This window comes from Lonchura striata, chromosome 23, assembly GCF_046129695.1.
Source record: "Lonchura striata isolate bLonStr1 chromosome 23, bLonStr1.mat, whole genome shotgun sequence".
NCBI lineage: Eukaryota > Metazoa > Chordata > Aves > Passeriformes > Estrildidae > Lonchura > Lonchura striata.
In genome coordinates, this window is record NC_134625.1 from 4,753,129 (window position 1) to 4,772,872 (window position 19,744).

The 19,744-nt window shown below is 50.2% G+C and overlaps 2 long non-coding RNA genes across 2 annotated transcripts; both read left to right on the top strand.

Moving 5' to 3' along the window:
- Positions 1-5,138: 5,138 nt before the first annotated feature.
- On the top strand, positions 5,139-6,268 carry LOC110468195 (uncharacterized). The gene is made up of 3 exons (XR_002465041.1): positions 5,139-5,270; positions 5,817-5,888; positions 6,240-6,268. It is a non-coding gene; the product is annotated as an uncharacterized LOC110468195 (long non-coding RNA).
- A 12,629-nt stretch (positions 6,269-18,897) lies between these two features.
- LOC144247422 (uncharacterized) lies at positions 18,898-19,485 on the top strand. Its single transcript, XR_013341134.1, has 3 exons — positions 18,898-18,933; positions 19,144-19,236; positions 19,399-19,485. It is a non-coding gene; the product is annotated as an uncharacterized LOC144247422 (long non-coding RNA).
- The last annotated feature ends 259 nt before the right edge of the window (positions 19,486-19,744 follow it).

The following is a 19,744-nucleotide window of genomic DNA, read 5'->3' on the forward strand; positions in this document are numbered from 1 at the left end:
CAAATATTCACCCAAAATTCCTACCCCAGGCTGCACCTCTTATCTATTATATATATATAATATATTGGCTTTAATGGGGCACCTCTTATCTATTATATATATATAATATATTGGCTTTAATGGTGCCAACTCTGTGTTTTGCGCATGTTTTCTGTCTTTATTTTGCCTCCTGCCTGTCAGTGCAGGCAGGGAAAGAGGGTTCAAAGGTGAGGAATTGCTGCTGCTCCTCATCTAATGAGTTTTGGGATTTTTCCTTTTCATTGTTTCGTCTCAGAGGAAAACGAACTTGTCAGATATTAATAGCTGTTAAAAAAAAAAAGTAATAAAAAAATGCAGATGGATTCTTTTCCATGTGGATGAATCCATGGGTTTATTGAAGAGTAAGGTGATAATTCTGTCCCAGTTACAGCTTTCCTCCAAGTGTGGAACAGCATCTTCCTCACCACTCTACAGGCAGAACTTGCAGGGCTCGTCTCAATGCTGAGATTTTGCCCTAAACCCACCTTGCCTACATTAATTTACTGGCAAGAGCATCAATTCCCTTTCTTCCCTTCTCCCATGCCCCGCCTGCTCGCAGTGAGGAAACACCGGGTAATTCAGGTTGCAGGGGAGCTGGACTGACTGCTGTGGACAGAAGCAGCCAGGCCTGAGTGTGTGCTCTGCTCCCAGACAGGGCAGTGCCCGCCTGGCTACCTGTGCCCTCCAGGGACGGGATTCCCCTTCTCCTTCCCCTGCATGCCAGGCAGCTTCTGGGACAACTCCAGCGCCGAGGGACAAGGGGTTTGCAAGCCAAGCCCAGCCGGGCACTTCTGTGACTCCCCTGCCCTGACAGAGCCCAAGCCCTGCCCAGCAGTGAGTGGTTTCCCTTTGCTTTTGAGAGCAATGAGGGATTTGTCTTTACAAAAAAGCTGGTAGATAAAACTAACACTGGGAGATTAAAAAAAAAAAAAAAAAAAGCCAAAAAAAAAAAGGGGGAAGGATTCCACTGATTGACGAACGGGAAAAGATGTTTGCTTTCACAAATAAGCTGTAGGTTTGCTGATAAATGAAATTGGATATTAAAATATGAAAGAAACAACGGGGGAAACCCTAAATTTCATAAGAATTAAAAAATAAAAGGGAGGTTTATACATTTATACATTAGAGGGGAATCTTTGGTATCAGTGTTCCGGGTAGTCTGAACCTCTCAAGTACCTCAGCCAGTGGGAAAGATAGAGGGAAATGTGGCTGGGAAATTGGGATAAAAAGGAGGCTGTGTCACCTAAAAATTTAACAGACCCCATGGGAATGCCCCATGGCCTCTCCCTTTATTGGAATGAAGTTACAGGACTCCTCTGTCTGCTTTTTGGACATCAACCTCTGGTGTTTGTAGATGGATTTTCCTGACACTCTCATGGAAGAAGCTGCTCTGGGGGATTTATTTCATAGAAAAACCTTGATTGTAGACATCTGGCTTTGTTTTGTAGGGTTTTTACTGCGCCGAAGGCAGCTCCAAGCCCGAGCCCTGCCCGGAGGGGACATTTGGTGACAGGCAGGGGCTGACAGGAGCCTCGGGGTGCAGCCCCTGTGCTCGGGGTTCCTACTGTGCTGCCCCAGGACAGACTGGCCCAAGTGGGCCCTGTGAGGCTGGGTTTTATTGCCTGGGCAGGGCTCTGACTCCAGTAAGTCCCACTGATGAGTTTTGCTCCTCTTCTTCTTTTTTGCGCTGTTTTATTTTCCCCTTTTTTTGAACCCGGTGATTTGGACAGTCACAATTTTGTGCTGCTCACGCTCAAGTTTATGTCACGAGGACCCTCAAAGGGAGTGTGGCCATGTCATATTTTTCCCCTTTCAACACTGACACCCTCTTAACTAAAAGGTCACCAGGTAAAAAGTCCAGTGGGTGTGAATCAGTGTAAATTTTCATCTCTATTTATTCTCTTTGAATTTCCTTAAGTCAGTGTTTTCTGTTCTCTGCACAAAAGCATGTCTTTATTTTTGTTTTCTTTATTGTCTACATCAGTTTAATGCCTTAAATACTTGAACTAATTTTCTCCCTTTTTTTTTTTTTAATGATCCTTTTTCCATTTTCAGTGGCCCACGGACGGTGTGACAGGAGCTGTGTGTCCTGCTGGCTCCTACTGCCCACCTGGCTCTGCCTTCCCCATCCCCTGCCCCCCAGGGACCTTCAGCAACTCCAGTGGGCTGAGGAGCCTCCAGGAGTGCTTGGATTGCCCACCTGGGTGAGTGTCCTCCAGCTCTGGAAGCAAAGAGGAATCCGGTCTCTAAAATTCCAGGGATTTTTTTTTTTTTAATTGGGATTGCGCTTTCCAGTGGGAAAAGAAAAAAAGAAGGCATTATTGCTACCCAAATTTGTTTTTTTCTCAATTTAGCTTGTATTGTGATGGGACAAACAACCAAGCCCCCTCAGGACTTTGTGAACCCGGTTACTTCTGCACAGGAGGGGCCAAAAGTGCTCTCCAGCATGTGGTGGTGGAGGGACATTATTCCTTAGCAGGAGCTTTCAAACCAGAGCCGTGTCCCCTCGGCACCTTCCAGCCCGTGAGTACCTCGGGGTCCCAGCCTGGGGGGTCAGCAGAACCCTTGGAAACTCTGAAAATGTGTGAGCAGAAATTCCTGAGGTGTTTGGAAGCAGTTAGCTTGAAAAAAAGGAGGCTTTGGGGAAATTCTGCTAATTTGGGTAATCACCACCTGCTTTGCTTTTACCCTGCAACAGAAGAAGAACCACAAGCTTCGGGTGAAGACACCAAATCCATCAGTCCAGGCCTGTTGCCTACCCCTCGTCTGGCACTTTCTGTTAAGTTTTCTTGCACAGTAGAAATTTGGAAGGGCTGCTGAGTCTTTGGCCTGGCAGGGGTGAATTAACTTGTGCATTTCCCTCACTTGTGTGACGATCAGGGCTGTGCCTGCCAATGCCTTCGTGCTGCAGGCACCCCAAATTTGTTGCTTTTGGGCTGCAGGTCATTCCCTTCAGTGTTCATTTTGCAGCAGGGAGTTGGTAGAACTCACAAAGTTCATTTATTCTCGTGGTAAGAGCAATACCCCACCCCTGCCAGGCTCTGTGCTGTCTTCCAGGGCCGTGCTCAGTCTCTTTGCAGGGACTGCCCTGAGGGGACTTTCTGCAGTGAGCCAGGCCTGGCTGCCCCCCAGGATTGTCCCAAAGGCCATTTCTGCCCGGCTGGCAGCTCCGTGCCTCTCCCATGCCCCATGGTAAGAGTCAAACACGGATTTGTTTCCCAAGCAGCCATTTCCAGGAGGGTTCCATCCCTGGGCAGGGCGTGCAGTGGCTGTCTCTGTGCAGGGAACTTACTCGGATGTGGAGAGGGCAGGTTCCTGCAAACCCTGCCCTGCAGGGATGTTCTGCAGCAGGGCTGGGCTGCCCGAGCCAGAGGGGCACTGCCAGCCTGGACATTACTGCTCACAAGGCTCCAGCACCTCCTCACCTGTGAGTGATGAACATTTTACATTGCTCAGGACCTTTACCAAAGCTCTCATGGACCACAATAAATTGAATTTCAATTCCCTTCAGGTAGGGCTTCCATTTGGAGATCTTTGCCCACGAGGACATTATTGCCCAGCTGGCACCGGGCACCCCAGAGAGATGCCGTGTCCTGCTGGCACCTGGAATGGCCAGAGAGGAGCCCAGGATGTCACTTGGTGCCTGCCCTGTGCCCCTGGGTTTTTCTGCAACATGTCTGGCCAAGATGCTCCCGGGGGACTTTGTGCACGAGGTGAGACAAAGACAGAATTCACAGAATTCCCAGATTTCACAGAATCACTGGGTGGGAAGAGACTCTAAAGATCGAGTCCAACCCAGCACCTCAACCAAACCCTGGCACCCAATGCCACCTCCAGGCTTGTTTTAAACACACCCAGGGATGGTAACTCCACCACCTTCTTGGGCAGCCATTCCAGAACTTTATCACCCTTTCTGTAAAAAAACCTTTCCTAAAATTCAACCTGTGTTTCCCTTGGTGCATCTTGAGATTGAGAACTTGTGAAGCTTCTCAGAAATGGGTTTTGACTTGGGGGAAGAGCTCCAGTGTTTTCTGTTTTTAGGCTATTACTGCACGGGGAGGACAAAGACTGCAAAACCAGAGGATGGCATCACTGGAGGTCTCTGTCCTCGAGGACATTTCTGCCCTGCAGGCTCAGCAGCACCTTCCCCCTGCCCCAGCGGGGAATACAGCAACGCCACAGGTCAGGAGCTGCAGAAATGCAGCAGGTCAGGAGCTGCAGCCTTGCAACAGGAGCTGCAGCAGCGGCACAGATCAGGAGCTGCAGCAGTGCTGCAGGTCAGGGGCTACAGAAATGCAGCAGGTCAGGAGCTGCAGCTTTGCAACAGGAGCTGCAGCAGTGGAACAGATCAGGAGCTGCAGAAATGCCACAGGTCAAGAACTGCAGAAATGCAGCAGGTCAGGAGCTGCAACTTTGCAACAGGAGCTGCAGCAGTGGCACAGATCAGGAGCTGCAGCAGTGCTGCAGGTCAGGAACTGCAGAAATGCAGCAGGTCAGGAACTGCCAAAATGCAGGAGGTCAGGAGCTGCAGCAATGCCCCAGGTCAGGGGCTGCAGCTTTGCAACTCCAGTGTGACTCAGGGAGAGGGAAGCTTGCAGCTTTTGTTGGTATCCAAGAAGCTCCTGAAAGCTGCTGGCCGCTGGGAATATTCCATATTTCGGGGACTGGGGTAGAGAAAGGGGTGGAGCAGGGATGTTCTGTTTTTTTTCCCCTGGTGTCACATGAGGAATGTATTCCCCCTGCAGCAGCCCATGTAGTGTTGGGTTTGTGGCGGTGGCACTCCGTGCTCCAGGGCTGGCAGCAGTTTCCAGCTTTCCCTCTGTTCCTCCTGTCACCTAATGGGGACACGTGGAGGTGACTCGGGCTGGTGGAGTGGAGTTTGCTGAACTAAATGCTCCGAGGAGAAATCCATATTTGAGGCCAGTTACTGTGGGAGAGCATAAAAAATAGCTTTATCTCGATTTCTGCTTCTTTAAGTGCACAAACAGGCAGAGGGATGTTGTGCATGTGGTATTTTCCTTCCATTTCATCCCATGCTTCCTTGTAATTCCTATTTTTTTCCCTCTCAGGCCAAGACAAATGCCTTCCTTGTCCTGCTGGGTTTCACTGTTCAAAGGGGCTCCGGCGCCGCTGCCCTCCCGGGTTCTACTGCCCTCAGAAAACTGGGATCAGTTTTAATCCTTGTCCTCCTGGGACTTACAACCCCTCCTACGGCCTGAGCCGTGCTGAGAGGTGCCAGCAGTGCCCTGCAGGTGAGGGAATGCTCTCTTGGGACATGTCTAAGGGGGTGATGACCTCTCTGCAGCTCTCTCTTCCCCGTTCCTCTGATAGGTTTTGGCCTCCAGGAAATGCAAACATAAAAATCCACAGTCAAAGGAGGATCCTGGTCCCACTGGTGGTGTCCCCACAGGGTTTTGGAGGCTGTGCAGAAGGGTTTGGGGTTTCCCAGAGGAGATGAACTGAATTAGGATTGGGTTCTGTCTCACTTGTGCTGATGCTGAGGGATTTGATTTCTCAAAGTCTTCCCTTTGCCTTCCAAAAGTGCATGCAGCACAGCAGCTCTCCTAGGGTTTTTTGGTTTTTATTCTCCCAGTTTGCTGATTCTCTTTTCCTATGGATATTCTCAGTTCAGTCAGAGAGAAAAAGAGAGGTTTTCTAACCAGGCTGGGCCTGGAAAAGAGCTGGAAAGGAATGTTCATAATTCTCTGTCTCTCTTGTCCAATTCTTCTCTTCTGAATTAGATTTTCTTTGTTCCCATCCTGCCTCAATGTTGACATTTTCTATTTTTGTTCTTCCAGGAATGTTCTGTGGAGAATGGGGATTATCCTCTCCCAGTGGTCCCTGCTGGCCAGGATTCTTCTGCACAGCAGGTACAGAAATTAGGGTTCAGAGGGCAGAAAGAGTGAAAAGGTGGGGAGCTGTGGCCTTTATGGTCCTTGCTGTTATTTATTCCATTCCACTATGGATCTCTGCCTTTACTGCCGTGAGTTACCACCAGCTCCTCTCTTCTTTCACCTATAGAAATTATTCTCTGGTCTTTATGGTCCTTGCTGCTATTTATTCCATTTCACCATGGATCTCTGCCTTTACTGCCATGAGCTACCATGAGCTCCTCTTTCTTTCCCCTGTAGAAATGGCTTTTTAGCCATGGGGAGCAAAACTTGCCTATGAGAAACAGCCCAAATAATTCAGGATACTTCTGCTTTATCTTCCTCGTGCAGGAGCAAGTGTCCCAAACCCCAGTGGAGCCTCAAACACGAGCGGTGGTGGCCCCTGCCCACCTGGACACTTCTGCCCAGCTGGCACCAGTATACCCCAGCCATGCCCTGTGGGCACTTACTCAGACAGGTGAAGCTCTGTGGATCTGCTGATGCTAATTTTTAGTTTCTTTTCATTTCTGCTTCTCCATCAGTCCCCTAAGCAATGGAGTGAAGTTCAGCGAGGCTCGTTAGACATCCTTACATTGATCAGAAAAGTTTTGTGGCTGCTGTCACTCACCAGGGCTGAGTTTACCACTCACCAGCTGAAACGCTGCTTCTGTCCCTCTCAGGCTCCACAACGGGCAGGATTCCAGCTGCACAGAGTGCCCACCTGGCCAGTTCTGTGGCTCCCCTGGCCTCACAGCCCCCTCAGGACCCTGCTCACCTGGGTACTTCTGCCAGCCTGGTGCTTCCTCACCATCACCACCCGGTGAGTGGCACTGGGTGATCCAGGGTTCAGGTGACAGGCAGCTTCAACCATGCCACCTTCCCTCCCAGTGTTCCACCTTCCTTCCCTCCCAGTGTCCTACCTTCCTTCCCAGTATTCCCGGCCCTGCCTCCTGTCAGTCATCCAGATTCCTGTGTGAATTCTCTTTGAGAGAGGGGTTTGGGCTAAATGATGCCTCAGGTTTTAGGTTTTATGTTTTTCACATTCTGTGCTGCTTCAGTGTGTGGGTCTGGGTTTCACATGAGGGGATGCTGAGCTCTCTGAGCAGGGAGACAAAACAATTCCTGCTCCAGCTGGGCACCAAGGACAAATGATCCAAATCTCAGCCCAGGAGCACAAACACCGTGGGCTGGAGAGAGAAAAACAAGCAGGATGGGACTGCCTGGGCTGAAGCTGGAATGGGACAATGAACTCCAAGGTGCCAATGGAGCAGAACTGATCCCAGGGAGAGCCCCGGGAGCGCTTGTGCATTTTGGGACCATTTTGGTTCATCTTGGGTTCATTTTGGACCATTTTGGTTCATCTTGGGTTCATTGTGGGACCATTTTGGTTCATCTTGGGTGCAGCCCTGGATGAGCTCTGGTGCTGCCCAAGGTGGATCCATGGAGGAGATCCTTTAATAAATCCCTGCTTTATTCTTCAGCTCTGCCCAGCTCTGTTCTAGCTCAGCCTGCACAAGGCATCACACACATGCCAGTGTTACTGCAGGAAACGCCTGCACTGAGCACTGGGGCAGTCATGGGGGTCTGCCTGCAATGAGCACAGCCACTGCCATTTGATTGGCTCAAATAATCATTTCCAGAGGAGATTTCCAACCCCTGCTTCTCCTGCCTGTGTCCCAGGTGTAAGGCACAAAGGAGGTCCTTGCCCTGTGAGCCACTTCTGCCCAGAAGGGACCAGCTCTCCCTTGCCCTGCCCTGCAGGGACTTACAACAACCTCTCCAGACAAGCTGCCTGCTTCCCCTGTGCTGCAGGCTACTTCTGCCCAGAAAACACCACCAGCTACAGCACAAACCCCTGCCCAGCTGGATTTTACTGCCCCAAAGGTGAGATGGGCCCAGAGAACCCAGCAGTCCTTTGGCCAGGCTGAAACATCCTTCTTAAAGACAAGAAATGATCTTTGTTAATAAAATATTTGTCAGCCTGGTTCTTCACAGGAAAATATGTCCAAAAATATTCTTTTACATGTTTGAATGACTTTTTTTAAGTGTATTTTTGGATGTGGTTAGGAAAAAAAAAAAATACAAAACAATATTTTAAGCTGTAGATGTGGCTGTTGCTTAACAGCTTCACAAATTAAACAGCGCCCAAACACAATTTTGGCCATGAGGGGATAAAGAGTGGGATAAACTGCCAAAGAGGATGTGAAATGATGCGGCAGAACTCAGTGGAAGGATCGTGATTATATTCCATGAAAGACTCCTGCTCTCTTTATCCCACAGGCACCAGGTTTGCCACAGCGTTTCCCTGTCCCAGGGGCTACTACAACCCTGACCCCATGAGCCAGAGCTTGGACAGCTGCCTGCCCTGCCCCCCTGGGCACTACTGCGGGCAGGAGGGGCTGCCAGCGGCCTCAGGCAGCTGTGACCCAGGTGAGTGTGGGGCTGCTGGGTGACACTGGGGACAGGGTGTTCGGCAGGGTGATGCTTTCACCCCGCAGCTTCAGCACAGCCCTTGCAGTCTGTTTGCTGGGTTCTCTGTGTCAGAGTCCAGCTCATCCCTCTGGCTGCCCTGGCTGGCTCCAGAGACCCGGGCACAAAGCCAAAAACACCTGTGGCTTTGATTTTAGCCCCTGGAAAAAAACTGCCAAGTCTGTGTGAGGAATTACAGGCCACAAGGGTTTGAGCAGTGTGGTAGTTGAAATAACACAGGGTGAAAAAGTAGAATTTTATGGTTTTTAGAATGGGGATCAAGAGGACAAGATGGAGGATTTGGGCATGTCCTGACCTCCTCCTTCTTGTCTTCCATGTCTTGGTGTGATGGTGACACTTTTCCATTGGTTTAAAGTAGAGACGCACTGTCCAACATAAATTATAGATATTGGCACGTTATTGTAAACATAGTACAGGTAGTTTTTAGTATAAATTGTAAATGATGCCCAGGAGGACAGACAGAATGCCATGGCCGAGCTGCTGGACAGAGCTCAGCAGGTCAGAGAAAGAATGTTCTAGATAAGGGAAAATAAACAACCTTGAGAAGCTGATCCTGTGCATTCAGACTCCTTCTTTGGCTGCACGGGCTGGGAAATGAGGACTTTTACACTCCTGGGGTCATCCTGACACCCGGACCCTGAGATCTCTGGAGGTATCAGTAGGATTGAACATGTCTCTGCTGGGCCCCAGGCTGTGCCGGGTAGCCAGGAGCAGTCCCTGCCCTCTGAGCCTGCTCAGGCAGCTGAGCTGAGCCCTGTGACCATAAAGCCAAAGTACTGAACTTGATGTTGCAAGATCTCTTTGTTAATATTGTATTTATAGTATTAAATTGGACGTACTGCTCCATGGGAAATTCAGGCCTGGTGGAGTTAAACTTTGGTGGGATGAACCTGTCCCACACCCTTTGCTGTGCCCACATCACACCCGAAGCCACCCCAGCTGGTTCATTTGTGATGGTTTTGTGGGGCTCTGTCACTGCCAGAGCTCCTCAGTCCCTTTTCCCGTTCCCAGGCTGGTTTTGCATCTCAGCAGCCTGGACCTCGCAGCCCTTTGACCTGGACAACTACACCAGTGCCAACTGCCTGTGCCCAGCCACTGCCACCGGGGGCAAGTGCACAGCTGGCTTCTATTGCCCCCAGGGAAGTCCAGAGCCTCTTCCTTGTCCCCCGGGGCTCTTCTGCAATGCCTCAGGTCGGTGTCTGTGGGGAAGAACAGTTTTGGGGGATTCTCCTGGCATTTCCCTGGGGATGTAGCAGTGCTTGCCAGATGCCCGTGGTGTCTCCCAGAGGGAGGCTGTGAGCAGTTGTTTTCCCTGCTTTTCCCTCTTTGTCCCAGTGCTCTGAGTGCCACCATCCTCTCTGTCTTGCAGGGCTGCCTGTCCCCAGTGGGGAATGTGCTGCTGGCTTCTACTGTGCAGGGGGAGCTGCTGGCCCCAAACCCACGGATGGTGTCACCGGGAACATCTGCCCCGCGGGCTCTTACTGCAGTGGGTACCCAGCACTGGAGATTCCGTGGCACAGAACTCCTGAAACACTCCCAGGGTGTGGCAGCCAACTGCCTGGGGTCTGACCATGGTGCCAAAGACAAAGTTTCTTCCTTTAATTCTTCTCCTTCCTCTCAAAGTGGGAGGTGATATCTTTGTCTCAATATCTCAGTATCTTGGATCCACCTGTGGGTAAAACGAAGCAAATGATTTCTATTCCACCCCATGCAGCACTGTTGGATCTCTGAGTGGAAAAGACTACCCTTCTGCTGTTTTGTGTTCATCCAACCCCCAAGTGCAGCCATCTCATTCATTCTTTCATTTTTTATTTCTTTCTTGCTTCTCTTGCAGCTGCAGCATCAGCAGCGCCCCAGCTCTGCCCAGCGGGCACCTTCTCCAGCCTGGCAGGGAGGAGAGCACTGTCTGAGTGCCAGCCCTGCCCCTCTGGCTTCTACTGCCAGCAGCCTGGCCTCAGTGCCCCCACTGGGGAGTGCTGGGAAGGTGAGAGGGCAGCAGAGTGTCCTGCAGGCTGTCACAGCCCCTGGGGACGTGCTCAGAGCACTGTGGGTGACAAATCCAAAATAAATGGCTTTCTGTGAGTCGCTGGAGTGGAAAAACAATTTCCCAGCTGGGAGATCTGACAGAGGTGCTGCACATGCAGAAAACGGGAGTTGGTTTTACAGGATCCAAATGTTGTTCTGTGCTCCCCTCAGACAAGAGATGACAGCTTGTTGCTGTCTTTGGAGCCTTCCCATGATCAGAGAGCTGCTGCCCACATGGTTTCTTCTCTGTACTGGAGGAGAACATTTTCTGTCTCTCTGAAAAGCCCATTAGAGGTAAAAGCAGCTCAGATGTGAAAGCACAAATAACAACATCTGTGTATTCCGAGCAATTTGAACACTGATGGGGAAAAAACTCTGATGTTCAGAGGGAAAACTTTCCTTGAAGTGTTTCAGTGGCTGCAGGGAAACAGAGAGATCAATGCTGGGTCATTAAGTGTTTTCCTGTGTCATCTGTAAGTCTTGTCCTGGTTTTGGGGACCACTGGCTGTTAAATTTCCTGTTAAGAAAATTAAATTTCCTGTTAAGGGTGCAGTGCATTTGTGCAGCAGCAGTGGCTCACATCAACAGCTATTTAAGGCCAGCAGCAGGTTTATCCTGTGAGATGTCTGTGTGCCTGGAGAAGCTGTTCCTGCCTATTGAGCAGCTGCTCTGAGCTAAATTCAGCTCTTCCCCCTGTCCCTGCAGGGTTTTACTGTGACAGCCAGCAAGGGCCACTCATCGATGTCACCCTCTACCCCTGCCCACGGGGCTTTTTCTGCCCGGCGGGGACCAGCAGCAGCTCTCAGCACAGCTGCCCTGCAGGGACCTTCGGAGCCAGGCAGAAACTGAAATCCCTCCAGGAATGCCAAAGATGCCCAGCAGGAAAATACTGTGAATTCCCTGGCCTGGCTGCCCCAACAGGTACCCTGGTGCTCTTCTGAGCACTCTCCTTGCTGCTGAGATTGTCAGCATTCAGGAACACACAGAATCACAGGATATGATTTTATGCATATGTGCTTTTATTGGGAGCTCTGGGAATCAGGGGTACAGCCCCAAATCTGACTCCGACACGGCTTTCGAGCTGAACGTATTTTATATTCTATCGCTATATAACTTACATATTAATTATTTAACTTATATTGCTCTATTGTATACATTGACATGAGTTTCTCGTGCTCTTTCTTAGGCCCCTGACCACAGTTTCTCATAGTTATTCTTATGATTAAACAGTAATTATATTTAATTACTAAACAATCATCACATCTAACAATTATATCATTTATCATGTACTAGCTACACAGTGCAGTCCTAGCAAGGTACAATGTCTACATGTACCCAGGGTATTTTTTTTTTCAAGGGCCTACTAAGCTTAATTTTCCTTTTAATCCTAAATCCCCATGATTTTAAAATCCTTTTACTATCAAGATCGTCAGTGGCTGATAATTAGTGCATGAATTCATTATCAGTGCATTATAACGAGTGAGGGCTTGGAGCTGGGCTCCAGGGCTCTCACGTCAGCTAAGGTAAAATGTCCCATTTCATTTGTCTGGAACTTCTTGAGGAAGGAAAAAACCTTCATTTTTCTGAGCAAGGAGTGAGAGAAGGACTGCAGAAACCAGAATTCTATGTGTGATACTTTTTTTAAAAAATAATTCAGTCTAAAGTTTATCTGTGTCTGGCATTTTATTAAGAATTAGTTTGGGTTTTTAGCCTGGTTCCCAAAGAACTACTCCTTGCATGTAATTGATGTGCACGTGATGAGGTTTAGCAGAGAAACACAGGGCAAAACACCCAGCAATGACATCTTTCCATTTTTTTCCAAGATTTTTTTCCCACATCTAATGATTTTTCATTGATCCATTGATCCTGAAAGGCCCTATTCCAGCAAAACACAAAACAGAATTCTTAATATTTCAATCTCCCCTTAAAGATGTGTGGAATGTGATTCTGAGGGGGAATGTGTGCTAGAATATTTATTGGAGTGTGAGATATTTTTTGGAGTGTGGAATATTTATTGGAATGTGGGATATTTATTGGAGTGTGGGGTATTTATTGGAATGTGGGATATTTATTGGAGTGTGGGGTATTTATTGGAATGTGGGATATTTATTGGAGTGTGGGGCATTTATTGGAATGTGGAGGCAGTGCCCAGGCATTGAAGGGATCCTCTGTCTCTGTCTCCTCCTGGCAGGTGCAGCAGCTCCTCAGGGATTTCTAGGTAGCAAATGGCTGGATCTGAAATGTGTGTTTACATGGTTTTATTTCCCCATTATTTTGTTTTTCCAGGAGATTGTGCTGAGGGCTTTTGGTGTAAAAGTGGTGCCCGAGTGAGGAACCCCCAGGATGGAGAGTCAGGGCTGCCCTGCCCTGCTGGTCACTACTGCCCTGAAGGTAGGGGAGCTTTGGAGCAGCCCTTTCCTCCATTCCTGGAAATCCTGGGAGCAGTTTCCTCAGCCTGCTGTGACCTCACCAGGTGCCCCAGAGCCACTGCAGTGCCCTCCTGGCACATGGTCCGGCCGGGAGGGCAGGAGGAGGGTGCAGGAGTGCCAGCCCTGTCCTGGGGGACACTTCTGCAACAGCTCTGGGCAGAGGGCACCCTCGGGGCAGTGCAGCCCTGGGTGAGTAGCAGAACAACCCCATTTGCATGGTCCTGAAAAGCCTGGGTGTGGCACTGGGTGCCAGGGTTTGGTTGTGGTGTTGGGGTTGGGTTGGACTCAATGATCTTGCAGGTCTCTTCCATCCTGGTGATTCTGTGAATTCTGTGATTTCTATGCCCTGCTGTGAGCAGGGGTGGTCTCCTGGGGTTTTTCCCTGGGTGACTGTCGGAATCTGAGGTATTGATGATCCCGAGATTGTAGAAAGTCTCTGTCTGTCAGCCCCCTGCCAAAGCAGAAGCCATAATTGGTCTGTGCTGGTTTCCAGGTTGTTTATTCTGTTTATCTCTCACATGTTCTGCTGCCCTGCCCAGCTCTGTCCTGCAGGGCAGCGTGTGGGGCTCTGCCCTCAGGGGGATGTGACAAACATTAAATACCAGAAACTCCCTGGGCTGCATTTACAAGAACGTGCCAATATCTGTCACCTACGTTGGACAGTGTGTCCCCAGCCTGAACCAACAGAAAAATGCCAACACCACAGTGAGACATGGAGGGCATGAAGAAGGAGAAAAAGGACAAGGCACACCCAATTTCCTCCATCTTGTCCCCTTTGGACCCCTCATCTAGAATCCTAAAATTTTACTTTTGCACCCGTGCCACACTGAATTATTACTTATATCAAACACTCAGAGCTGGTAATTGATCCTGTAAGATTGAAAACTCTTTTCCATGGCCAGAGATCACAGCCAGTGTCTCTGGGGGCTCTGTCCAGGGGGGTTCTGACCCCTGCCAGGGTCCCAGGGCAGCCAGAGGGAAGCCCTGGGTTCCCACAGGTGGCACCCATGGGTGTGTCCTGGCTGCAGGTTCTACTGTGCCAGCGGTGCCCAGACCCCACGACCCAGCGATGGCCTCTCGGGAGCTCCGTGTCCCCGCGGTCACTTCTGCCCCCGCGGCTCCAGGAGCCCAGTGCCGTGCCCCCCTGGCTCCCACCTGCCCCATGCCCAGGGAGAACAATGCCAGCCTTGCCCAGAGGGGCAGTTCTGTGTCTCTGGTGAGGAGCCACAGCCGTGTCCCCAAGGTGAGTTAAAGTCCCACAGAAATGCCTGCTTTGGCTTGGACTCTCCCAACTCCGCTGATTCCGACCTGCTCTATCTTTTCCAGGGTATTTCTGTCCCCAGGGCACAGCTCTTCCCATTGCTTGTCCAGCAGGATCCTATAACCCTTCCCTGAGCCAAAGCAGCTGCCTGCCCTGTCCTGAAGGGTGAGACATAGGGAGCTTGGAAATGCTGGAAGTAATTGTTTACCCAGGCATCCTGAAGCAGTGTGTGTGGGAAAAATGAGATATTTTACCACTAGAAAGCACTTGAGGAAGTGCTGTGAGGCAGCAGAGCAGTTTCAGAGCACCACACAGTGATTGTGGGACCAGGAAAAGCCCCAGCCCCACACACAGCCCCACTGGAAGGGAATTTAGGCTGTTCAGAGCACAGAAACCATTGGCACCATCAACTTATTCCATGTCTGCAGTAAAAGCTGGTTCCCTTGGCAACAGGCTGGCACCAGCCTGCTGAAGTGGAAGAGGATCTTGAAAATCACCTGATGCTGAGCCTGGCTTTTCCTTGGGGGATTTATCTCCAATTACTGCCTGGGTTTGAACTTGATTAACTTTTACAAGTTGATGAATCACAGCTTGGATGTGTTGTGATTCAAGTTAAGAAAATTACGTCTCTGTGGCTTTTGCAATTATGCCATCAATTTGGCATTTGAGGAATCAACTCAGAGTGCACTGAAATGCACTTTTAGGTCCCTTCTCTGCTCAAACCAGCACAGGAGCCAAAATCCTCATTTTTTTTACCCTCTCTTTTACCCAGGTTCTTCTGCCCCAAGAATTCCTCTTCCATTTTGGAGAACGAATGTCCCCCTGGCCACTACTGCCCTGCAGGCACTGCCTCTGCAGCTCAGTTCCCTTGTCCTAAAGGGACCTACAACCCCCAGCCTGGCAGCAGCCTGAGGTCCCACTGCAGCCCCTGCGAGCCAGGTGAGGCACAGGAGCCTCTCTCAGCACGGTGACAGCAGGGACAGAGTGTCCTTGATGTTCACAGGGTGTTTTGATCCCCGAAATGTCTCCTCTGGTGCAAAGCAGGTTGGGGGAAAGCACTGACAGGAGCTGCTTTGCAGGAGAGTTTTGTGTATCCCTGATTTCCCAATCCCAGCCCCATTCCCCCCCATTCCAGCCCCATTTTCCCAATTTTTTCCCCATTCTGACCCATTTTCCCCACATTTTCCCCCTCTCATCCCCTTTTTCTCCCATTTTTCCCAATCCCATCCCATTTTCTCCACATTCCAGCCTGGTGTTTCCCCATTTGTTCCAGTTTTTCACCCCTCCTAGTCCCTTTTTATCCCGTTTTTCATAATCTCATCCCATTTTCCCCCTTTTCCCAGTTTTTCACCCCTCCCAGACCCTTTTTATCCCATTTTCCTGATCCCATTCCCCCCCCTCCATTCCAGCTCCATTGTCCCCCATTGTGCCCCATTGTTCCCACATTTTCCCCCCTCAGTCTCCTTCTCTCCCATTTTCCCCAATCCCCATCCCATGCTCCCTCATTCCAGCCCTGTTTTCCCCCATTTTCTCCAGTTTTTCACCACTCCCAGACCCTCTCTCTCCCATTTCCCCCTTCCCAGCACCTTTCTCTCCATTTTCCCCAATTCTAGCCCCATTTTCCCCCATTCCAGCCCTGTCTTTTCCCCATTGCAGCCCTGTTTTTCCCATTCCAGCCGTTTTCCCCATTTCAGCCCCATTTTTCCCCATGTTCCCCAGTTTTTCACCCCTTTTTATCCCATTTTCCTCCATTCCAGCCCCATTTTCCCCATTCCAGCCATCTTCTTCCCATTCCAGCCCAGTTTTTCCCCATGTTCCCATTTTTCACCCCTTTTTAGCCGTTTTCCCCCATTCCAGCTCTATTTTTCCCCATGTTTCCCAGTTTTTCACCCCTTTTGATCCCATTTCCCCCATTCCAGCCGTTTTTCCCCATTCCAGCCCTATTTTCCCCATGTTCCCCAGTTTTTCACCCCTTTTGATCGCTTTTCCCCCATTCCAGCCCTGTTTTCCCCATTCCAGCCCAGTTTTTCCCCTTCCAGCCCTATTTTTCCCCATGTTTCCCAGTTTTTCACCTCTTTTGATCCCTTTTCCCCCATCCCAGCCCTGTTTTTCCCCATCCCAGCCCTGTTTTTCCCCATCCCAGCCCTGTTTTTCCCATCCCAGCCCTGTTTTCCCCATCCCAGCCCTGTTTTTCCCATCCCAGCCCTGTTTTCTGCCTGTGCTGATGGCATTGTTTGCTCTCTCAGGGCACTTCTGTGCTCTCCCTGGGCAGTCCCAGGTGACAGGACCCTGCCTGGCCGGGTTCTACTGCTCTGGAGGATCTGCCAGCCCAACCCCCAGCGATGCTGCGGTGGGGAACGCGTGTCCCCAGGGCTCCTACTGCCCTCTGGGCTCTGCCTCCCCCCTGCCCTGCCCTCCTGGACAGTACAGCAGCTCGGCTGGGAACACTGGGATCCAGGACTGCCTCCTGTGTGATGCAGGTAAAGCACTGAAAAATCCTGATTGCTCAGATCTCAGCCATTCCCAGGGCTCTGGTGGCTCTGGAGCAGGAAATTCTGAGCACCTGCTTCCCTGCAGAGAGGTGTCAGGTAGGATTTTCCTGAACAGAGGTGCTGGGCAGAGGATAGAGACTAAACCTGCCACTTCTCCACCTCAGGGGATGCTCACAATAAAGTGGAGATGGAGAGGTTCCAGTTCCACCCTTTCTCTGGATGTTCTCACATTCAGAGGTGACACAAGTGCCCTTTGTTCTCTGCAGCTGTAGCTGAATCTAACAGGATGAATATTTCCCCATCCCAAATTTGTTGTTGTCTGTCTGGAGTGACCAACATCAGTCTCTTCATTTAATTTCAGGGTATTTCTGCAATGGGACTGGACTCGTGTCCCCCAGTGGATTGTGTGAGGCTGGCTTCTACTGCACGGGAGGAAGCCTTTCCCCCAGACCTGCCAGGGTAAGCTGAGGTGTGGTGGGAACAGTGGAAAATAGATAAAATATCTGTTTTTTTATTGTGGAACTGAGTGCCACAAGTGACGCTGTTGTGGCAGGACAGGAATGAATTTGTTCAGAAGGCTGAGAGAATAACTCTGATTTATTTCAAAATACATTGCTCTTTTATACAGAGCTTCATGCAGACCAAATCCATTGGTCCTGAAGTGAAAACATCTCATACTATTGGTGGGCAGTGAATGATGTACAGTAGCAAAACCTAACTATAAACAATGTGAATAATAAGAGAGATAAAGAACTTATTTGCATTCTTTCTCAGCACTTTCTCAGGCTTCTGTCTCGTTAGAAATTTTCCTTTTTCTCTTTGACTGAATCTGAGGCCTACACACAAGGTCACCTGAGTTCTCCTGCCCTGGATTAAACTCTCCCTTTCAACATTTCCTCCTCTGTCAGGTGCATCTGGTTGATTGATAGTGAAAGAGGAACAGAGATAACAAAACACATCTGGCTTTGCTTGAGCTTTACGGTTAAAATCAAAGCAATAGTAGCTCTGTCGTTGCATGCTGATGCTGCAAAGCAGCATGCAATGCCACACCACATTAAAATTCCAGGGGTTAATAGTCCATGAGTTTGATTAGAATGCTGCATCTGCCAGCCCTCCTCTGAGGCAAAATTCAGCAGGAATTTTTAAAGATGATGACAAGACCCAGCCCTGCCTTTGTGCCGCCTTCGGGAGCGAGGGGTGAGAGCAGGATTTCGCAGCGAATGCCTCTTCTCTTCACCTTCACCATCTGGTGGAGGAGTTTTTAGGCTGTAACTGTGGTGTTTTCCTTCCAAGCCGAGCGCCAGTGGAGGTCCCTGCCCGCCTGGGCACTTCTGCAGGGAGGGGAGCAGCAGAGCCCAGCCGTGCCCTGCAGGGACCTACAGCCCGTCCTGGACTGGGAGCCGGTGCCTGGAGTGCCCAGAGGGTTTTTACTGCACCTCTGCCTCCACCAACTACACAGATTGTCCCCAAGGTGGGTCTGGCTGGCCCGCACCTGATGGGAGGTACCTGTCAGAGCAGTGCAAATTCCAGGATGGGCCCACACTCATGCCTTGGGTGTGAGTCCAGCCACCCAAGCCCTTCTGATACCTCAGGATTTCAGCTTTTCTATTTCTCACATATTTGTAACACATATTTGTAACCTTTAGTGTAGAACTCTAAACCCCATTTCCAGTGTGAGCTGCTGCTTCCCCATTTTGGGCAGACACAACAATTCCTCTCCAGGCCTGGCAATCAAGGACACCTCACTGCCTCAGGCCAGAGATGGAAACAAAAGTGAGTTGCTGGCAGCAAATTTGGGGTAAATGATTTCATTAGCTGAAGCTGTAGTTGGCAACCCCCAATATGCAAATGAACCAAACTTATAAAAGTGTGAAAACTCGTGAGTTCACTTTTGGGTGTAGCTCCTGGGGGCTTTGTCTGCCTTAAATGTACCTGAATTCCCTTCAGTAAACAGAACTGCTTTTTATTCTCTCCAATTTACCTGGCCTCTGTCTTTGGTAGCCCAGCAAAGGCATCACTTCCCACAAAAGGATGAAGGGAATTCCTCAATGTGCAGGCTGGGAATCCTTCCTAAGCTGTTCCCAGCCTGTCCCATCCATTATGAAACCTTTTCTCTCTAGGTCACTACTGCCCCAGGAGCACAGAATTTGCCACACAGCATCCTTGTCCCCCTGGAAGCTACAGTGAAGCCCTGAATCTCTGGGATGTGTCCAAGTGCCAGCTGTGTCCTCCTGGAAGAGTCTGTTCCAGGCCAGGCCTGGCGAGGCCAGATGGGCTCTGCACGCCTGGCTGGTTTTGTCCACCTGGATCCACATCAAGCAAACCAATGTTTCCTGGAAATTTCTCTGGTAGGGAAGAGAACAGCAAAGGGTGGTTATTGAGGGGTATTGAGGTCACCTAAATGATATTAGAGTCATCAGCCAGGTTGAGGATTGCTTTTTTTCCCTTTTTTCCCTTAATTCAGTGCTCTAGCTCTCTTCCTCCTGCCTGTTCCAATAAAAGAGTGTTTGTTTGCAATTCTGCTGTTTCAGCTCACTCTGTGTCTTTTCCATTCACAGGAAAGGCAGCTCCAGCTCCAGGATCTGTTGGGTTGTGCCAAGCAGGAACCTTTTGTCCTGCTGGGTCATCCCTTCCTCTTCCCTGCCCTCCAGGTAGGAGCTGAGTCTTTCTTCCAGCACACATTTTTTGAGTTCGATTTTTGGTGCCTGCATCCCCTTTCCCCTCCTGCCGAGACCCCCGGGTGATCCCAGCCTTGTGCTGGGGCTGCTCCTGCTGTCTCCAAAAGCTGCTCCTGTTTCTGCCCCGTGCCCCAGGTTGGTTCTGTGCCAGCCCGGAGCTGGCAGCTCCATCTGGGCCCTGCGAGGCCGGGTTCTACTGCACGGGAGGCTCCACAACGCCACAGCCCAGGGATGGAGCAGTGGGAGACATCTGTCCCCACGGCCACTTCTGTCCTGCAGGGAGCTACTCCCCATCTCCGTGTCCCCCAGGTAGGTTTGGTGGCAGCTGGTCCCTGCTGGCATTTCCCTCCCCAGAGCCCAGCTTGTCGGAACTCAAAATGTCCCTCAGACATTTTTGAATGTGCCGGGTCCAGATCAGATTTGAGACCCTGGCAGGCAGCTGGAAACAGCTGTGATTTTGGGTTTGAGCCATGGAATGAGT